General features: G+C 31.2%; 15 non-coding genes across 15 annotated transcripts; all 15 read left to right on the plus strand.

Annotated features, from left to right (window-relative positions):
- Nucleotides 1-961: 961 nt before the first annotated feature.
- Nucleotides 962-1,051, plus strand: TRNAY-GUA (transfer RNA tyrosine (anticodon GUA)). Its single transcript is given in 2 exon segments — nucleotides 962-998; nucleotides 1,016-1,051. It is a non-coding gene; the product is annotated as a tRNA-Tyr (tRNA).
- Nucleotides 1,052-1,220: 169 nt separating this feature from the next.
- TRNAS-AGA (transfer RNA serine (anticodon AGA)) lies at nucleotides 1,221-1,302 on the plus strand. The gene has a single exon. It is a non-coding gene; the product is annotated as a tRNA-Ser (tRNA).
- Nucleotides 1,303-2,390: 1,088 nt separating this feature from the next.
- On the plus strand, nucleotides 2,391-2,480 carry TRNAY-GUA (transfer RNA tyrosine (anticodon GUA)). The gene is given in 2 exon segments: nucleotides 2,391-2,427; nucleotides 2,445-2,480. It is a non-coding gene; the product is annotated as a tRNA-Tyr (tRNA).
- A 1,507-nt stretch (nucleotides 2,481-3,987) lies between these two features.
- TRNAS-AGA (transfer RNA serine (anticodon AGA)) lies at nucleotides 3,988-4,069 on the plus strand. The gene has a single exon. It is a non-coding gene; the product is annotated as a tRNA-Ser (tRNA).
- A 1,087-nt stretch (nucleotides 4,070-5,156) lies between these two features.
- TRNAY-GUA (transfer RNA tyrosine (anticodon GUA)) lies at nucleotides 5,157-5,246 on the plus strand. Its single transcript is given in 2 exon segments — nucleotides 5,157-5,193; nucleotides 5,211-5,246. It is a non-coding gene; the product is annotated as a tRNA-Tyr (tRNA).
- Nucleotides 5,247-5,371: 125 nt separating this feature from the next.
- TRNAS-AGA (transfer RNA serine (anticodon AGA)) lies at nucleotides 5,372-5,453 on the plus strand. The gene has a single exon. It is a non-coding gene; the product is annotated as a tRNA-Ser (tRNA).
- A 1,088-nt stretch (nucleotides 5,454-6,541) lies between these two features.
- On the plus strand, nucleotides 6,542-6,631 carry TRNAY-GUA (transfer RNA tyrosine (anticodon GUA)). Its single transcript is given in 2 exon segments — nucleotides 6,542-6,578; nucleotides 6,596-6,631. It is a non-coding gene; the product is annotated as a tRNA-Tyr (tRNA).
- Nucleotides 6,632-8,183: 1,552 nt separating this feature from the next.
- On the plus strand, nucleotides 8,184-8,265 carry TRNAS-AGA (transfer RNA serine (anticodon AGA)). The gene has a single exon. It is a non-coding gene; the product is annotated as a tRNA-Ser (tRNA).
- Nucleotides 8,266-9,633: 1,368 nt separating this feature from the next.
- Nucleotides 9,634-9,723, plus strand: TRNAY-GUA (transfer RNA tyrosine (anticodon GUA)). The gene is given in 2 exon segments: nucleotides 9,634-9,670; nucleotides 9,688-9,723. It is a non-coding gene; the product is annotated as a tRNA-Tyr (tRNA).
- A 1,296-nt stretch (nucleotides 9,724-11,019) lies between these two features.
- TRNAY-GUA (transfer RNA tyrosine (anticodon GUA)) lies at nucleotides 11,020-11,109 on the plus strand. The gene is given in 2 exon segments: nucleotides 11,020-11,056; nucleotides 11,074-11,109. It is a non-coding gene; the product is annotated as a tRNA-Tyr (tRNA).
- A 125-nt stretch (nucleotides 11,110-11,234) lies between these two features.
- Nucleotides 11,235-11,316, plus strand: TRNAS-AGA (transfer RNA serine (anticodon AGA)). The gene has a single exon. It is a non-coding gene; the product is annotated as a tRNA-Ser (tRNA).
- A 1,088-nt stretch (nucleotides 11,317-12,404) lies between these two features.
- On the plus strand, nucleotides 12,405-12,494 carry TRNAY-GUA (transfer RNA tyrosine (anticodon GUA)). The gene is given in 2 exon segments: nucleotides 12,405-12,441; nucleotides 12,459-12,494. It is a non-coding gene; the product is annotated as a tRNA-Tyr (tRNA).
- A 1,507-nt stretch (nucleotides 12,495-14,001) lies between these two features.
- On the plus strand, nucleotides 14,002-14,083 carry TRNAS-AGA (transfer RNA serine (anticodon AGA)). The gene has a single exon. It is a non-coding gene; the product is annotated as a tRNA-Ser (tRNA).
- A 1,088-nt stretch (nucleotides 14,084-15,171) lies between these two features.
- TRNAY-GUA (transfer RNA tyrosine (anticodon GUA)) lies at nucleotides 15,172-15,261 on the plus strand. The gene is given in 2 exon segments: nucleotides 15,172-15,208; nucleotides 15,226-15,261. It is a non-coding gene; the product is annotated as a tRNA-Tyr (tRNA).
- A 125-nt stretch (nucleotides 15,262-15,386) lies between these two features.
- Nucleotides 15,387-15,468, plus strand: TRNAS-AGA (transfer RNA serine (anticodon AGA)). The gene has a single exon. It is a non-coding gene; the product is annotated as a tRNA-Ser (tRNA).
- The last annotated feature ends 477 nt before the right edge of the window (nucleotides 15,469-15,945 follow it).

The raw sequence follows: 15,945 nt of genomic DNA on the forward strand, positions 1-15,945 counted from the left end.
TTTCTTCCATTCATTGAGCCTAAGCCCAGTCACTCTTAGCAGCCACACTGATTAGCTTTTATTGATTGGAAATGCATATTCAATGTCATCATTGAAAGAAATGTTTGTATATCTAGCAAAATATCAAAGACATTTGGCACACTAGAAGGTGCAAAATTAAGATCAATTGTTAGGATATTAATCTGTTAAACTGTGAGTTTTAAGGTAGATACAAGACAAATTGTGTTTTGATATGGTATATTTTTGATTATTTGATTTTAATTTACATAAAGAAATTAGCTTTCCATATTTTGGTTTGCTACAAGATTATATTTGGGCTCCATTATTTCTTGAACAATTAAACAGTTAAAAAAACAAGCTAAATTTGAAAAGTGAAAAAGTGTTGATGTTTTAAAGCTATATCTAGCAAAATATCAAATACATTTGGTACATTAGAATGTGCAAAATTAAGCCCAATTGTTAGTAGATAAATCTGTTAATTTGTGAGTTCTAAGGTAGATACAATTTTGATATGGCATATTTTTGATTAGTTGATTTTAATTTACATATGCAACGTAGCTTTTTCTATATTTTGTTTTGCTGCAATATTATATTTGGGCCCCATTATTTCTTGAACAATTAAACACTTAAAAAAACAAGCTAAATTTGAAAAGTGAAAAAGTGTTGATATTTTAAAGTATCTCTAATCTTGATGTAAATGTGTCTACAGATGGAAGATCTATGAAAACTGCTTTCTAAACTAGCTGTTGCCAGATGATAGAAAAATAACAAATTTAAGTTAAACTTCTGGTGATATTTAGCAAATCATTAAACATGATTATTTGTGATGATTATGCAAAACAGGAATAAACATATAAATAACTTTTGTCTAGTTTAATTACTTTATTGGGTAAGTTTTAGATAGTGAAAGGTTTTACATGTCCTCTCCATCAGATATAGTGCAGATGATATCTATAGGGAACCTTTGATAGCTCAGCTGTTAGAGCGGAGGACTGTAGAGGAGTTTGGTACAGCAATCCTTAGGTTGCTGGTTCAATTCCGGCTCAAAGGAAACAGCAATCCTTAGGTTGCTGGTTCAATATCGGCTTGAAGGAAACAATTTTTTTTAATTATCTTAGATGGCCATTTATGTAATTTTACACATTCTAAACCATGCAAACCATGCAAAACATAAACCCTTCTCCTAATTATGTTAAAATAAACACTTTAGCACATGTGAGGTAGTTGTGGCCGAGTGATTAAGGCGATGGACTAGAAATCCATTGGGGTCTCCCCACGTAGCTTCAAACCCTGCCAACTACGTGCAGATTTATGTTTTCTTTTTCTTCAAATTTTACCAAATCTTGCAGCTAGTGATGCTAAGAGTGAGAACAGGCATTAGTGCATCAAAATATTTGGGAGTCTGTTCTCTTTTTTATCATTCACACATTTTCTTCCATTCATTGAGCCTAAGCCCAGTCACTCTTAGCAGCCACACTGATTAGCTTTTATTGATTGGAAATGCATATTCAATGTCATCATTGAAAGAAATGTTTGTATATCTAGCAAAATATCAAAGACATTTGGCACACTAGAAGGTGCAAAATTAAGATCAATTGTTAGGATATTAATCTGTTAAACTGTGAGTTTTAAGGTAGATACAAGACAAATTGTGTTTTGATATGGTATATTTTTGATTATTTGATTTTAATTTACATAAAGAAATTAGCTTTCCATATTTTGGTTTGCTACAAGATTATATTTGGGCTCCATTATTTCTTGAACAATTAAACAGTTAAAAAAACAAGCTAAATTTGAAAAGTGAAAAAGTGTTGATGTTTTAAAGCTATATCTAGCAAAATATCAAATACATTTGGTACATTAGAATGTGCAAAATTAAGCCCAATTGTTAGTAGATAAATCTGTTAATTTGTGAGTTCTAAGGTAGATACAATTTTGATATGGCATATTTTTGATTAGTTGATTTTAATTTACATATGCAACGTAGCTTTTTCTATATTTTGTTTTGCTGCAATATTATATTTGGGCCCCATTATTTCTTGAACAATTAAACACTTAAAAAAACAAGCTAAATTTGAAAAGTGAAAAAGTGTTGATATTTTAAAGTATCTCTAATCTTGATGTAAATGTGGATACAGATGGAAGATCTATGAAAACTGCTTTCTAAACTAGCTGTTGCCAGATGATAGAAAAATAACAAATTTAAGTTAAACTTCTGGTGATATTTAGCAAATCATTAAACATGATTATTTGTGATGATTATGCAAAACAGGAATAAACATATAAATAACTTTTGTCTAGTTTAATTACTTTATTGGGTAAGTTTTAGATAGTGAAAGGTTTTACATGTCCACTCCATCAGATATAGTGCAGATGATTTCTATAGGGAACCTTCGATAGCTCAGCTGGTAGAGCGGAGGACTGTAGAGGAGTTTGGTACAGCAATCCCTAGGTCGCTGGTTCAATTCCGGCTTGAAGGAAACAATTTTTTTTAATTATCTTAGATGGCCATTTATGTAATTTTACACATTCTAAACCATGCAAACCATGCAAAACATAAACCCTTCTCCTAATTATGTTAAAATAAACACTTTAGCACATGTGAGGTAGTTGTGGCTGAGTGATTAAGGCGATGGACTAGAAATCCATTGGGGTCTCCCCACGTAGCTTCAAACCCTGCCAACTACGTGCAGATTTATGTTTTCTTTTTCTTCAAATTTTACCAAATCTTGCAGCTAGTGATGCTAAGAGTGAGAACAGGCATTAGTGCATCAAAATATTTGGGAGTCTGTTCTCTTTTTTATCATTCACACATTTTCTTCCATTCATTGAGCCTAAGCCCAGTCACTCTTAGCAGCCACACTGATTAGCTTTTATTGATTGGAAATGCATATTCAATGTCAACATTGAAAGAAATGTTTGTATATCTAGCAAAATATCAAAGACATTTGGCACACTAGAAGGTGCAAAATTAAGATCAATTGTTAGGAGATTAATCTGTTAATCTGTGAGTTTTAAGGTAGATACTAGACAAATTGTGTTTTGATATGGTATATTTTTGATTATTTGATTTTAATTTACATAAAGAAATTAGCTTTCCATATTTTGGTTTGCTACAAGATTATATTTGGGCTCCATTATTTCTTGAACAATTAAACAGTTAAAAAAACAAGCTAAATTTGAAAAGTGAAAAAGTGTTGATGTTTTAAAGCTATATCTAGCAAAATATCAAATACATTTGGTACATTAGAATGTGCAAAATTAAGCCCAATTGTTAGTAGATAAATCTGTTAATTTTTGAGTTCTAAGGTAGATACAATTTTGATATGGCATATTTTTGATTAGTTGATTTTAATTTAGATATGCAACGTAGCTTTTTCTATATTTTGATTTGCTGCAATATTATATTTGGGCCCCATTATTTCTTGAACAATTAAACACTTAAAAAAACAAGCTAAATTTGAAAAGTGAAAAAGTGTTGATATTTTAAAGTATCTCTAATCTTGATGTAAATGTGGCTACAGATGGAAGATCTATGAAAACTGCTTTCTAAACTAGCTGTTGCCAGATGATAGAAAAATAACAAATTTAAGTTAAACTTCTGGTGATATTTAGCAAATCATTAAACATGATTATTTGTGATGATTATGCAAAACAGGAATAAACATATAAATAACTTTTGTCTAGTTTAATTACTTTATTGGGTAAGTTTTAGATAGTGAAAGGTTTTACATGTCCACTCCATCAGATATAGTGCAGATGATTTCTATCTCTACAGTCCTCCGCTGGTAGAGCGGAGGACTGTAGAGAAGTTTGGTACAGCAATCCTTAGGTTGCTGGTTCAATTCCGGCTCGATGGAAACAATTTTTTTTTAATTTTCTTAGATGGCCATTTATGTAATTTTACACATTCTAAACCATGCAAACCATGCAAAACATAAACCCTTCTCCTAATTATGTTAAATTAAGCACTTTAGCACATGTGAGGTAGTTGTGGCCAAGTGGTAAAGGCGATGGACTAGAAATCCATTGGGGTCTCCCCACGTAGCTTCAAATCCTGCCGACTATGTGCAGACTGATGTTTTCTTTTTCTTCAAATTTTACCAAATCTTGCAGCTAGTGATGCTAAGAGTGAGAACAGGCATTAGTGCATCAAAATATTTGGGAGTCTGTTCTCTTTTTTATCATTCACACATTTTCTTCCATTCATTGAGCCTAAGCCCAGTCACTCTTAGCAGCCACACTGATTAGCTTTTATTGATTGGAAATGCATATTCAATGTCAACATTGAAAGAAATGTTTGTATATCTAGCAAAATATCAAAGACATTTGGCACACTAGAAGGTGCAAAATTAAGATCAATTGTTAGGAGATTAATCTGTTAATCTGTGAGTTTTAAGGTAGATACAAGACAAATTGTGTTTTGATATGGTATATTTTTGATTATTTGATTTTAATTTACATAAAGAAATTAGCTTTCCATATTTTGGTTTGCTACAAGATTATATTTGGGCTCCATTATTTCTTGAACAATTAAACAGTTAAAAAAACAAGCTAAATTTGAAAAGTGAAAAAGTGTTGATGTTTTAAAGCTATATCTAGCAAAATATCAAATACATTTGGTACATTAGAATGTGCAAAATTAAGCCCAATTGTTAGTAGATAAATCTGTTAATTTGTGAGTTCAAAGGTAGATACAATTTTGATATGGCATATTTTTGATTAGTTGATTTTAATTTAGATATGCAACGTAGCTTTTTCTATATTTTGTTTTGATGCAATATTATATTTGGGCCCCATTATTTCTTGAACAATTAAACACTTAAAAAAACAAGCTAAATTTGAAAGTGAAAAAGTGTTGATATTTTAAAGTATCTCTAATCTTGATGTAAATGTGGCTACAGATGGAAGATTTATGAAAACTGCTTTCTAAACTAGCTGTTGCCAGATGATAGAAAAATAACAAATTTAAGTTAAACTTCTGGTGATATTTAGCAAATCATTAAACATGATTATTTGTGATGATTATGCAAAACAGGAATAAACATATAAATAACTTTTGTCTAGCTTAATTACTTTATTGGGTAAGTTTTAGATAGTGAAAGGTTTTACATGTCCACTCCATCAGATATAGTGCAGATGATTTCTATAGGGAACCTTCGATAGCTCAGCTGGTAGAGCGGAGGACTGTAGAGGAGTTTGGTACAGCAATCCTTAAGTCGCTGGTTCAATTCCAGCTCAAAGGATCAATTTTTTTTAATTATGTTAGATGGCCATTTATGTAATTTTACACATTCTAAACCATGCAAACCATGCAAAACATAAACCCTTCTCCTAATTATGTTAAATTAAGCACTTTAGCACATGTGAGGTAGTTGTGGCCAAGTGGTAAAGGCGATGGACTAGAAATCCATTGGGGTCTCCCCACGTAGCTTCAAATCCTGCCAACTACGTGCAGATTGATGTTTTCTTTTTCTTCAAATTTTACCAAATCTTGCAGCTAGTGATGCTAAGAGTGAGAACAGGCATTAGTGCATCAAAATATTTGGGAGTCTGTTCTCTTTTTTATCATTCACAAATTTTCTTCCATTCATTGAGCCTAAGCCCAGTCACTCTTAGCAGCCACACTGATTAGCTTTTATTGATTGGAAATGCATATTCAATGTCAACATTGAAAGAAATGTTTGTATATCTAGCAAAATATCAAAGACATTTGGCACACTAGAAGGTGCAAAATTAAGATCAATTGTTAGGAGATTAATCTGTTAATCTGTGAGTTTTAAGGTAGATACAAGACAAATTGTGTTTTGATATGGTATATTTTTGATTATTTGATTTTAATTTACATAAAGAAATTAGCTTTCCATATTTTGGTTTGCTGCAAGATTATATTTGGGCTCCATTATTTCTTGAACAATTAAACAGTTAAAAAAACAAGCTAAATTTGAAAAGTGAAAAAGTGTTGATGTTTTAAAGCTATATCTAGCAAAATATCAAATACATTTGGTACATTAGAATGTGCAAAATTAAGCCCAATTGTTAGTAGATAAATCTGTTAATTTGTGAGGTCAAAGGTAGATACAATTTTGATATGGCATATTTTTGATTAGTTCATTTTAATTTAGATATGCAACGTAGCTTTTTCTATATTTTATTTTGCTGCAATATTATATTTGGGCCCAATTATTTCTTGAACAATTAAAAACTTAAAAAAACAAGCTAAATTTGAAAAGTGAAAAAGTGTTGATATTTTAAAGTATCTCTAATCTTGATGTAAATGTGTCTACAGATGGAAGAACTATGAAAACTGCTTTCTAAACTAGCTGTTGCCAGATGATAGAAAAATAACAAATTTAAGTTAAACTTCTGGTGATATTTAGCAAATCATTAAACATGATTATTTGTGATGATTATGCAAAACAGGAATAAACATATAAATAACTTTTGTCTAGTTTAATTACTTTATTGGGTAAGTTTTAGATAGTGAAAGGTTTTACATGTCCTCTCCATCAGATATAGTGCAGATGATATCTATAGGGAACCTTTGATAGCTCAGCTGGTAGAGCGGAGGACTGTAGAGGAGTTTGGTACAGCAATCCTTAGGTTGCTGGTTCAATTCCGGCTCAAAGGAAACAGCAATCCTTAGGTTGCTGGTTCAATTCCGGCTCGATGGAAACAATTTTTTTTTTAATTTTCTTAGATGGCAATTTATGTAATTTTACACATTCTAAACCATGCAAACCATGCAAAACATAAACCCTTCTCCTAATTATGTTAAATTAAGCACTTTAGCACATGTGAGGTTGTTGTGGCCAAGTGGTAAAGGCGATGGACTAGAAATCCATTGGGGTCTCCCCACGTAGCTTCAAATCCTGCCAACTATGTGCAGATTGATGTTTTCTTTTTCTTCAAATTTTACCAAATCTTGCAGCTAGTGATGCTAAGAGTGAGAACAGGCATTAGTGCATCAAAATATTTGGGAGTCTGTTCTCTTTTTTATCATTCACAAATTTTCTTCCATTCATTGAGCCTAAGCCCAGTCACTCTTAGCAGCCACACTGATTAGCTTTTATTGATTGGAAATGCATATTCAATGTCAACATTGTAAGAAATGTTTGTATATCTAGCAAAATATCAAAGACATTTGGCACACTAGAAGGTGCAAAATTAAGATCAATTGTTAGGAGATTAATCTGTTAATCTGTGAGTTTTAAGGTAGATACAAGACAAATTGTGTTTTGATATGGTATATTTTTGATTATTTGATTTTAATTTACATAAAGAAATTAGCTTTCCATATTTTGGTTTGCTACAAGATTATATTTGGGCTCCATTATTTCTTGAACAATTAAACAGTTAAAAAAACAAGCTAAATTTGAAAAGTGAAAAAGTGTTGATGTTTTAAAGCTATATCTAGCAAAATATCAAATACATTTGGTACATTAGAATGTGCAAAATTAAGCCCAATTGTTAGTAGATAAATCTGTTAATTTTTGAGTTCTAAGGTAGATACAATTTTGATATGGCATATTTTTGATTAGTTGATTTTAATTTAGATATGCAACGTAGCTTTTTCTATATTTTGATTTGCTGCAATATTATATTTGGGCCCCATTATTTCTTGAACAATTAAACACTTAAAAAAACAAGCTAAATTTGAAAAGTGAAAAAGTGTTGATATTTTAAAGTATCTCTAATCTTGATGTAAATGTGGCTACAGATGGAAGATCTATGAAAACTGCTTTCTAAACTAGCTGTTGCCAGATGATAGAAAAATAACAAATTTAAGTTAAACTTCTGGTGATATTTAGCAAATCATTAAACATGATTATTTGTGATGATTATGCAAAACAGGAATAAACATATAAATAACTTTTGTCTAGTTTAATTACTTTATTGGGTAAGTTTTAGATAGTGAAAGGTTTTACATGTCCACTCCATCAGATATAGTGCAGATGATTTCTATCTCTACAGTCCTCCGCTGGTAGAGCGGAGGACTGTAGAGAAGTTTGGTACAGCAATCCTTAGGTTGCTGGTTCAATTCCGGCTCGATGGAAACAATTTTTTTTTAATTTTCTTAGATGGCCATTTATGTAATTTTACACATTCTAAACCATGCAAACCATGCAAAACATAAACCCTTCTCCTAATTATGTTAAATTAAGCACTTTAGCACATGTGAGGTAGTTGTGGCCAAGTGGTAAAGGCGATGGACTAGAAATCCATTGGGGTCTCCCCACGTAGCTTCAAATCCTGCCGACTATGTGCAGACTGATGTTTTCTTTTTCTTCAAATTTTACCAAATCTTGCAACTAGTGATGCTAAGAGTGAGAACAGGCATTAGTGCATCAAAATATTTGGGAGTCTGTTCTCTTTTTTATCATTCACACATTTTCTTCCATTCATTGAGCCTAAGCCCAGTCACTCTTAGCAGCCACACTGATTAGCTTTTATTGATTGGAAATGCATATTCAATGTCAACATTGAAAGAAATGTTTGTATATCTAGCAAAATATCAAAGACATTTGGCACACTAGAAGGTGCAAAATTAACATCAATTGCTAGGAGATTAATCTGTTAATCTGTGAGTTCTAAGGTAGATACAAGACAAATTGTGTTTTGATATGGCATATTTTTGATTAGTTGATTTTAATTTACATAAAGAAATAAGCTTTCCATATTTTGGTTTGCTGCAAGATTATATTTGGGCTCCATTATTTCTTGAACAATTAGACAGTTAAAAAAACAAGCTAAATTTGAAAAGTGAAAAAGTGTTGATGTTTTAAAGCTATATCTAGCAAAATATCAAATACATTTGGTCATTAGAATGTGCAAAATTAAGCCCAATTGTTAGTAGATAAATCTGTTAATTTGTAAGTTCTAAGGTAGATACAATTTTGATATGGCATATTTTTGATTAGTTGATCTTAATTTAGATATGCAACGTAGCTTTTTCTATATTTTGTTTTGCTGCAATATTATATTTGGGCCCCATTATTTCTTGAACAATTAAACAGTTAAAAAACCAACTTAAATTTGAAAAGTGAAAAAGTGTTGATGTTTTAAAGCTATATCTAGCAAAATATCAAATACATTTGGTACATTAGAATGTGCAAAATTAAGCCCAATTGTTAGTAGATAAATCTGTTAATTTGTGAGTTCTAAGGTAGATACAATTTTGATATGGCATATTTTTGATTAGTTGATTTTAATTTAGATATGCAACGTAGCTTTTTCTATATTTTGTTTTGCTGCAATATTATATTTGGGCCCCATTATTTCTTGAACAATTAAACACTTAAAAAAACAAGCTAAATTTGAAAAGTGAAAAAGTGTTGATATTTTAAAGTATCTCTAATCTTGATGTAAATGTGGCTACAGATGGAAGATCTATGAAAACTGCTTTCTAAACTAGCTGTTTCCAGATGATAGAAAAATAACAAATTTAAGTTAAACTTCTGGTGATATTTAGCAAATCATTAAACATGATTATTTGTGATGATTATGCAAAACAGGAATAAACATATAAATAACTTTTGTCTAGTTTAATTACTTTATTGGGTAAGTTTTAGATAGTGAAAGGTTTTACATGTCCACACCATCAGATATAGTGCAGATGATTTCTATAGGGAACCTTCGATAGCTCAGCTGGTAGAGTGGAGGACTGTAGAGGAGTTTGGTACAGCAATCCTTAGGTCGCTGGTTCAATTCCGGCTCAAAGGAAACAATTTTTTTTAATTATCTTAGATGGCCATTTATGTAATTTTACACATTCTAAACCATGCAAACCATGCAAAACATAAACCCTTCTCTTAATTATGTTAAAATAAACACTTTAGCACATGTGAGGTAGTTGTGGCTGAGTGATTAAGGCGATGGACTAGAAATCCATTGGGGTCTCCCCACGTAGCTTCAAACCCTGCCAACTACGTGAAGATTTATGTTTTCTTTTTCTTCAAATTTTACCAAATCTTGCAGCTAGTGATGCTAAGAGTGAGAACAGGCATTAGTGCATCAAAATATTTGGGAGTCTGTTCTCTTTTTTATCATTCACACATTTTCTTCCATTCATTGAGCCTAAGCCCAGTCACTCTTAGCAGCCACACTGATTAGCTTTTATTGATTGGAAATGCATATTCAATGTCAACATTGAAAGAAATGTTTGTATATCTAGCAAAATATCAAAGACATTTGGCACACTAGAAGGTGCAAAATTAAGATCAATTGTTAGGAGATTAATCTGTTAATCTGTGAGTTTTAAGGTAGATACAAGACAAATTGTGTTTTGATATGGTATATTTTTGATTATTTGATTTTAATTTACATAAAGAAATTAGCTTTCCATATTTTGGTTTGCTACAAGATTATATTTGGGCTCCATTATTTCTTGAACAATTAAACAGTTAAAAAAACAAGCTAAATTTGAAAAGTGAAAAAGTGTTGATGTTTTAAAGCTATATCTAGCAAAATATCAAATACATTTGGTACATTAGAATGTGCAAAATTAAGCCCAATTGTTAGTAGATAAATCTGTTAATTTGTGAGTTCTAAGGTAGATACAATTTTGATATGGCATATTTTTGATTAGTTGATTTTAATTTAGATATGCAACGTAGCTTTTTCTATATTTTGTTTTGATGCAATATTATATTTGGGCCCCATTATTTCTTGAACAATTAAACACTTAAAAAAACAAGCTAAATTTGAAAATTTAAAAAGTGTTGATATTTTAAAGTATCTCTAATCTTGATGTAAATGTGGCTACAGATGGAAGATTTATGAAAACTGCTTTCTAAACTAGCTGTTGCCAGATGATAGAAAAATAACAAATTTAAGTTAAACTTCTGGTGATATTTAGCAAATCATTAAACATGATTATTTGTGATGATTATGCAAAACAGGAATAAACATATAAATAACTTTTGTCTAGCTTAATTACTTTATTGGGTAAGTTTTAGATAGTGAAAGGTTTTACATGTCCACTCCATCAGATATAGTGCAGATGATTTCTATAGGGAACCTTCGATAGCTCAGCTGGTAGAGCGGAGGACTGTAGAGGAGTTTGGTACAGCAATCCTTAAGTCACTGGTTCAATTCCAGCTCAAAGGATCAATTTTTTTTAATTATGTTAGATGGCCATTTATGTAATTTTACACATTCTAAACCATGCAAACCATGCAAAACATAAACCCTTCTCCTAATTATGTTAAATTAAGCACTTTAGCACATGTGAGGTAGTTGTGGCCAAGTGGTAAAGGCGATGGACTAGAAATCCATTGGGGTCTCCCCACGTAGCTTCAAATCCTGCCAACTACATGCAGATTGATGTTTTCTTTTTCTTCAAATTTTACCAAATCTTGCAGCTAGTGATGCTAAGAGTGAGAACAGGCATTAGTGCATCAAAATATTTGGGAGTCTGTTCTCTTTTTTATCATTCACAAATTTTCTTCCATTCATTGAGCCTAAGCCCAGTCACTCTTAGCAGCCACACTGATTAGCTTTTATTGATTGGAAATGCATATTCAATGTCAACATTGAAAGAAATGTTTGTATATCTAGCAAAATATCAAAGACATTTGGCACACTAGAAGGTGCAAAATTAAGATCAATTGTTAGGAGATTAATCTGTTAATCTGTGAGTTTTAAGGTAGATACAAGACAAATTGTGTTTTGATATGGTATATTTTTGATTATTTGATTTTAATTTACATAAAGAAATTAGCTTTCCATATTTTGGTTTGCTACAAGATTATATTTGGGCTCCATTATTTCTTGAACAATTAAACAGTTAAAAAAACAAGCTAAATTTGAAAAGTGAAAAAGTGTTGATGTTTTAAAGCTATATCTAGCAAAATATCAAATACATTTGGTACATTAGAATGTGCAAAATTAAGCCCAATTGTTAGTAGATAAATCTGTTAATTTGTGAGTTCTAAGGTAGATACAATTTTGATATGGCATATTTTTGATTAGTTGATTTTAATTTACATATGCAACGTAGCTTTTTCTATATTTTGTTTTGCTGCAATATTATATTTGGGCCCCATTATTTCTTGAACAATTAAACACTTAAAAAAACAAGCTAAATTTGAAAAGTGAAAAAGTGTTGATATTTTAAAGTATCTCTAATCTTGATGTAAATGTGGATACAGATGGAAGATCTATGAAAACTGCTTTCTAAACTAGCTGTTGCCAGATGATAGAAAAATAACAAATTTAAGTTAAACTTCTGGTGATATTTAGCAAATCATTAAACATGATTATTTGTGATGATTATGCAAAACAGGAATAAACATATAAATAACTTTTGTCTAGTTTAATTACTTTATTGGGTAAGTTTTAGATAGTGAAAGGTTTTACATGTCCACTCCATCAGATATAGTGCAGATGATTTCTATAGGGAACCTTCGATAGCTCAGCTGGTAGAGCGGAGGACTGTAGAGGAGTTTGGTACAGCAATCCCTAGGTCGCTGGTTCAATTCCGGCTTGAAGGAAACAATTTTTTTTAATTATCTTAGATGGCCATTTATGTAATTTTACACATTCTAAACCATGCAAACCATGCAAAACATAAACCCTTCTCCTAATTATGTTAAAATAAACACTTTAGCACATGTGAGGTAGTTGTGGCTGAGTGATTAAGGCGATGGACTAGAAATCCATTGGGGTCTCCCCACGTAGCTTCAAACCCTGCCAACTACGTGCAGATTTATGTTTTCTTTTTCTTCAAATTTTACCAAATCTTGCAGCTAGTGATGCTAAGAGTGAGAACAGGCATTAGTGCATCAAAATATTTGGGAGTCTGTTCTCTTTTTTATCATTCACACATTTTCTTCCATTCATTGAGCCTAAGCCCAGTCACTCTTAGCAGCCACACTGATTAGCTTTTATTGATTGGAAATGCATATTCAATGTCAACATTGAAAGAAATGTTTGTATATCTAGCAAAATATCAAAGACATTTGGCACACTAGAAGGTGCAAAATTAAGATCAATTGTTAGGAGATTAATCTGTTAATCTGTGAGTTTTAAGGTAGATACTAGACAAATTGTGTTTTGATATGGTATATTTTTGATTATTTGATTTTAATTTACATAAAGAAATTAGCTTTCCATATTTTGGTTTGCTACAAGATTATATTTGGGCTCCATTATTTCTTGAACAATTAAACAGTTAAAAAAACAAGCTAAATTTGAAAAGTGAAAAAGTGTTGATGTTTTAAAGCTATATCTAGCAAAATATCAAATACATTTGGTACATTAGAATGTGCAAAATTAAGCCCAATTGTTAGTAGATAAATCTGTTAATTTTTGAGTTCTAAGGTAGATACAATTTTGATATGGCATATTTTTGATTAGTTGATTTTAATTTAGATATGCAACGTAGCTTTTTCTATATTTTGATTTGCTGCAATATTATATTTGGGCCCCATTATTTCTTGAACAATTAAACACTTAAAAAAACAAGCTAAATTTGAAAAGTGAAAAAGTGTTGATATTTTAAAGTATCTCTAATCTTGATGTAAATGTGGCTACAGATGGAAGATCTATGAAAACTGCTTTCTAAACTAGCTGTTGCCAGATGATAGAAAAATAACAAATTTAAGTTAAACTTCTGGTGATATTTAGCAAATCATTAAACATGATTATTTGTGATGATTATGCAAAACAGGAATAAACATATAAATAACTTTTGTCTAGTTTAATTACTTTATTGGGTAAGTTTTAGATAGTGAAAGGTTTTACATGTCCACTCCATCAGATATAGTGCAGATGATTTCTATCTCTACAGTCCTCCGCTGGTAGAGCGGAGGACTGTAGAGAAGTTTGGTACAGCAATCCTTAGGTTGCTGGTTCAATTCCGGCTCGATGGAAACAATTTTTTTTTAATTTTCTTAGATGGCCATTTATGTAATTTTACACATTCTAAACCATGCAAACCATGCAAAACATAAACCCTTCTCCTAATTATGTTAAATTAAGCACTTTAGCACATGTGAGGTAGTTGTGGCCAAGTGGTAAAGGCGATGGACTAGAAATCCATTGGGGTCTCCCCACGTAGCTTCAAATCCTGCCGACTATGTGCAGACTGATGTTTTCTTTTTCTTCAAATTTTACCAAATCTTGCAGCTAGTGATGCTAAGAGTGAGAACAGGCATTAGTGCATCAAAATATTTGGGAGTCTGTTCTCTTTTTTATCATTCACACATTTTCTTCCATTCATTGAGCCTAAGCCCAGTCACTCTTAGCAGCCACACTGATTAGCTTTTATTGATTGGAAATGCATATTCAATGTCAACATTGAAAGAAATGTTTGTATATCTAGCAAAATATCAAAGACATTTGGCACACTAGAAGGTGCAAAATTAAGATCAATTGTTAGGAGATTAATCTGTTAATCTGTGAGTTTTAAGGTAGATACAAGACAAATTGTGTTTTGATATGGTATATTTTTGATTATTTGATTTTAATTTACATAAAGAAATTAGCTTTCCATATTTTGGTTTGCTACAAGATTATATTTGGGCTCCATTATTTCTTGAACAATTAAACAGTTAAAAAAACAAGCTAAATTTGAAAAGTGAAAAAGTGTTGATGTTTTAAAGCTATATCTAGCAAAATATCAAATACATTTGGTACATTAGAATGTGCAAAATTAAGCCCAATTGTTAGTAGATAAATCTGTTAATTTGTGAGTTCAAAGGTAGATACAATTTTGATATGGCATATTTTTGATTAGTTGATTTTAATTTAGATATGCAACGTAGCTTTTTCTATATTTTGTTTTGATGCAATATTATATTTGGGCCCCATTATTTCTTGAACAATTAAACACTTAAAAAAACAAGCTAAATTTGAAAAGTGAAAAAGTGTTGATATTTTAAAGTATCTCTAATCTTGATGTAAATGTGGCTACAGATGGAAGATTTATGAAAACTGCTTTCTAAACTAGCTGTTGCCAGATGATAGAAAAATAACAAATTTAAGTTAAACTTCTGGTGATATTTAGCAAATCATTAAACATGATTATTTGTGATGATTATGCAAAACAGGAATAAACATATAAATAACTTTTGTCTAGCTTAATTACTTTATTGGGTAAGTTTTAGATAGTGAAAGGTTTTACATGTCCACTCCATCAGATATAGTGCAGATGATTTCTATAGGGAACCTTCGATAGCTCAGCTGGTAGAGCGGAGGACTGTAGAGGAGTTTGGTACAGCAATCCTTAAGTCGCTGGTTCAATTCCAGCTCAAAGGATCAATTTTTTTTAATTATGTTAGATGGCCATTTATGTAATTTTACACATTCTAAACCATGCAAACCATGCAAAACATAAACCCTTCTCCTAATTATGTTAAATTAAGCACTTTAGCACATGTGAGGTAGTTGTGGCCAAGTGGTAAAGGCGATGGACTAGAAATCCATTGGGGTCTCCCCACGTAGCTTCAAATCCTGCCAACTACGTGCAGATTGATGTTTTCTTTTTCTTCAAATTTTACCAAATCTTGCAGCTAGTGATGCTAAGAGTGAGAACAGGCATTAGTGCATCAAAATATTTGGGAGTCTGTTCTCTTTTTTATCATTCACAAATTTTCTTCCATTCATTGAGCCTAAGCCCAGTCACTCTTAGCAGCCACACTGATTAGCTTTTATTGATTGGAAATGCATATTCAATGTCAACATTGAAAGAAATGTTTGTATATCTAGCAAAATATCAAAGACATTTGGCACACTAGAAGGTGCAAAATTAAGATCAATTGTTAGGAGATTAATCTGTTAATCTGTGAGTTTTAAGGTAGATACAAGACAAATTGTGTTTTGATATGGTATATTTTTGATTATTTGATTTTAATTTACATAAAGAAATTAGCTTTCCATATTTTGGTTTGCTGCAAGATTATATTTGGGCTCCATTATTTCTTGAACAATTAAACAGTTAAA

This window comes from Taudactylus pleione, unplaced genomic scaffold (assembly GCF_031769625.1).
Source record: "Taudactylus pleione unplaced genomic scaffold, aTauple2 ptg000050l, whole genome shotgun sequence".
NCBI lineage: Eukaryota > Metazoa > Chordata > Amphibia > Anura > Myobatrachidae > Taudactylus > Taudactylus pleione.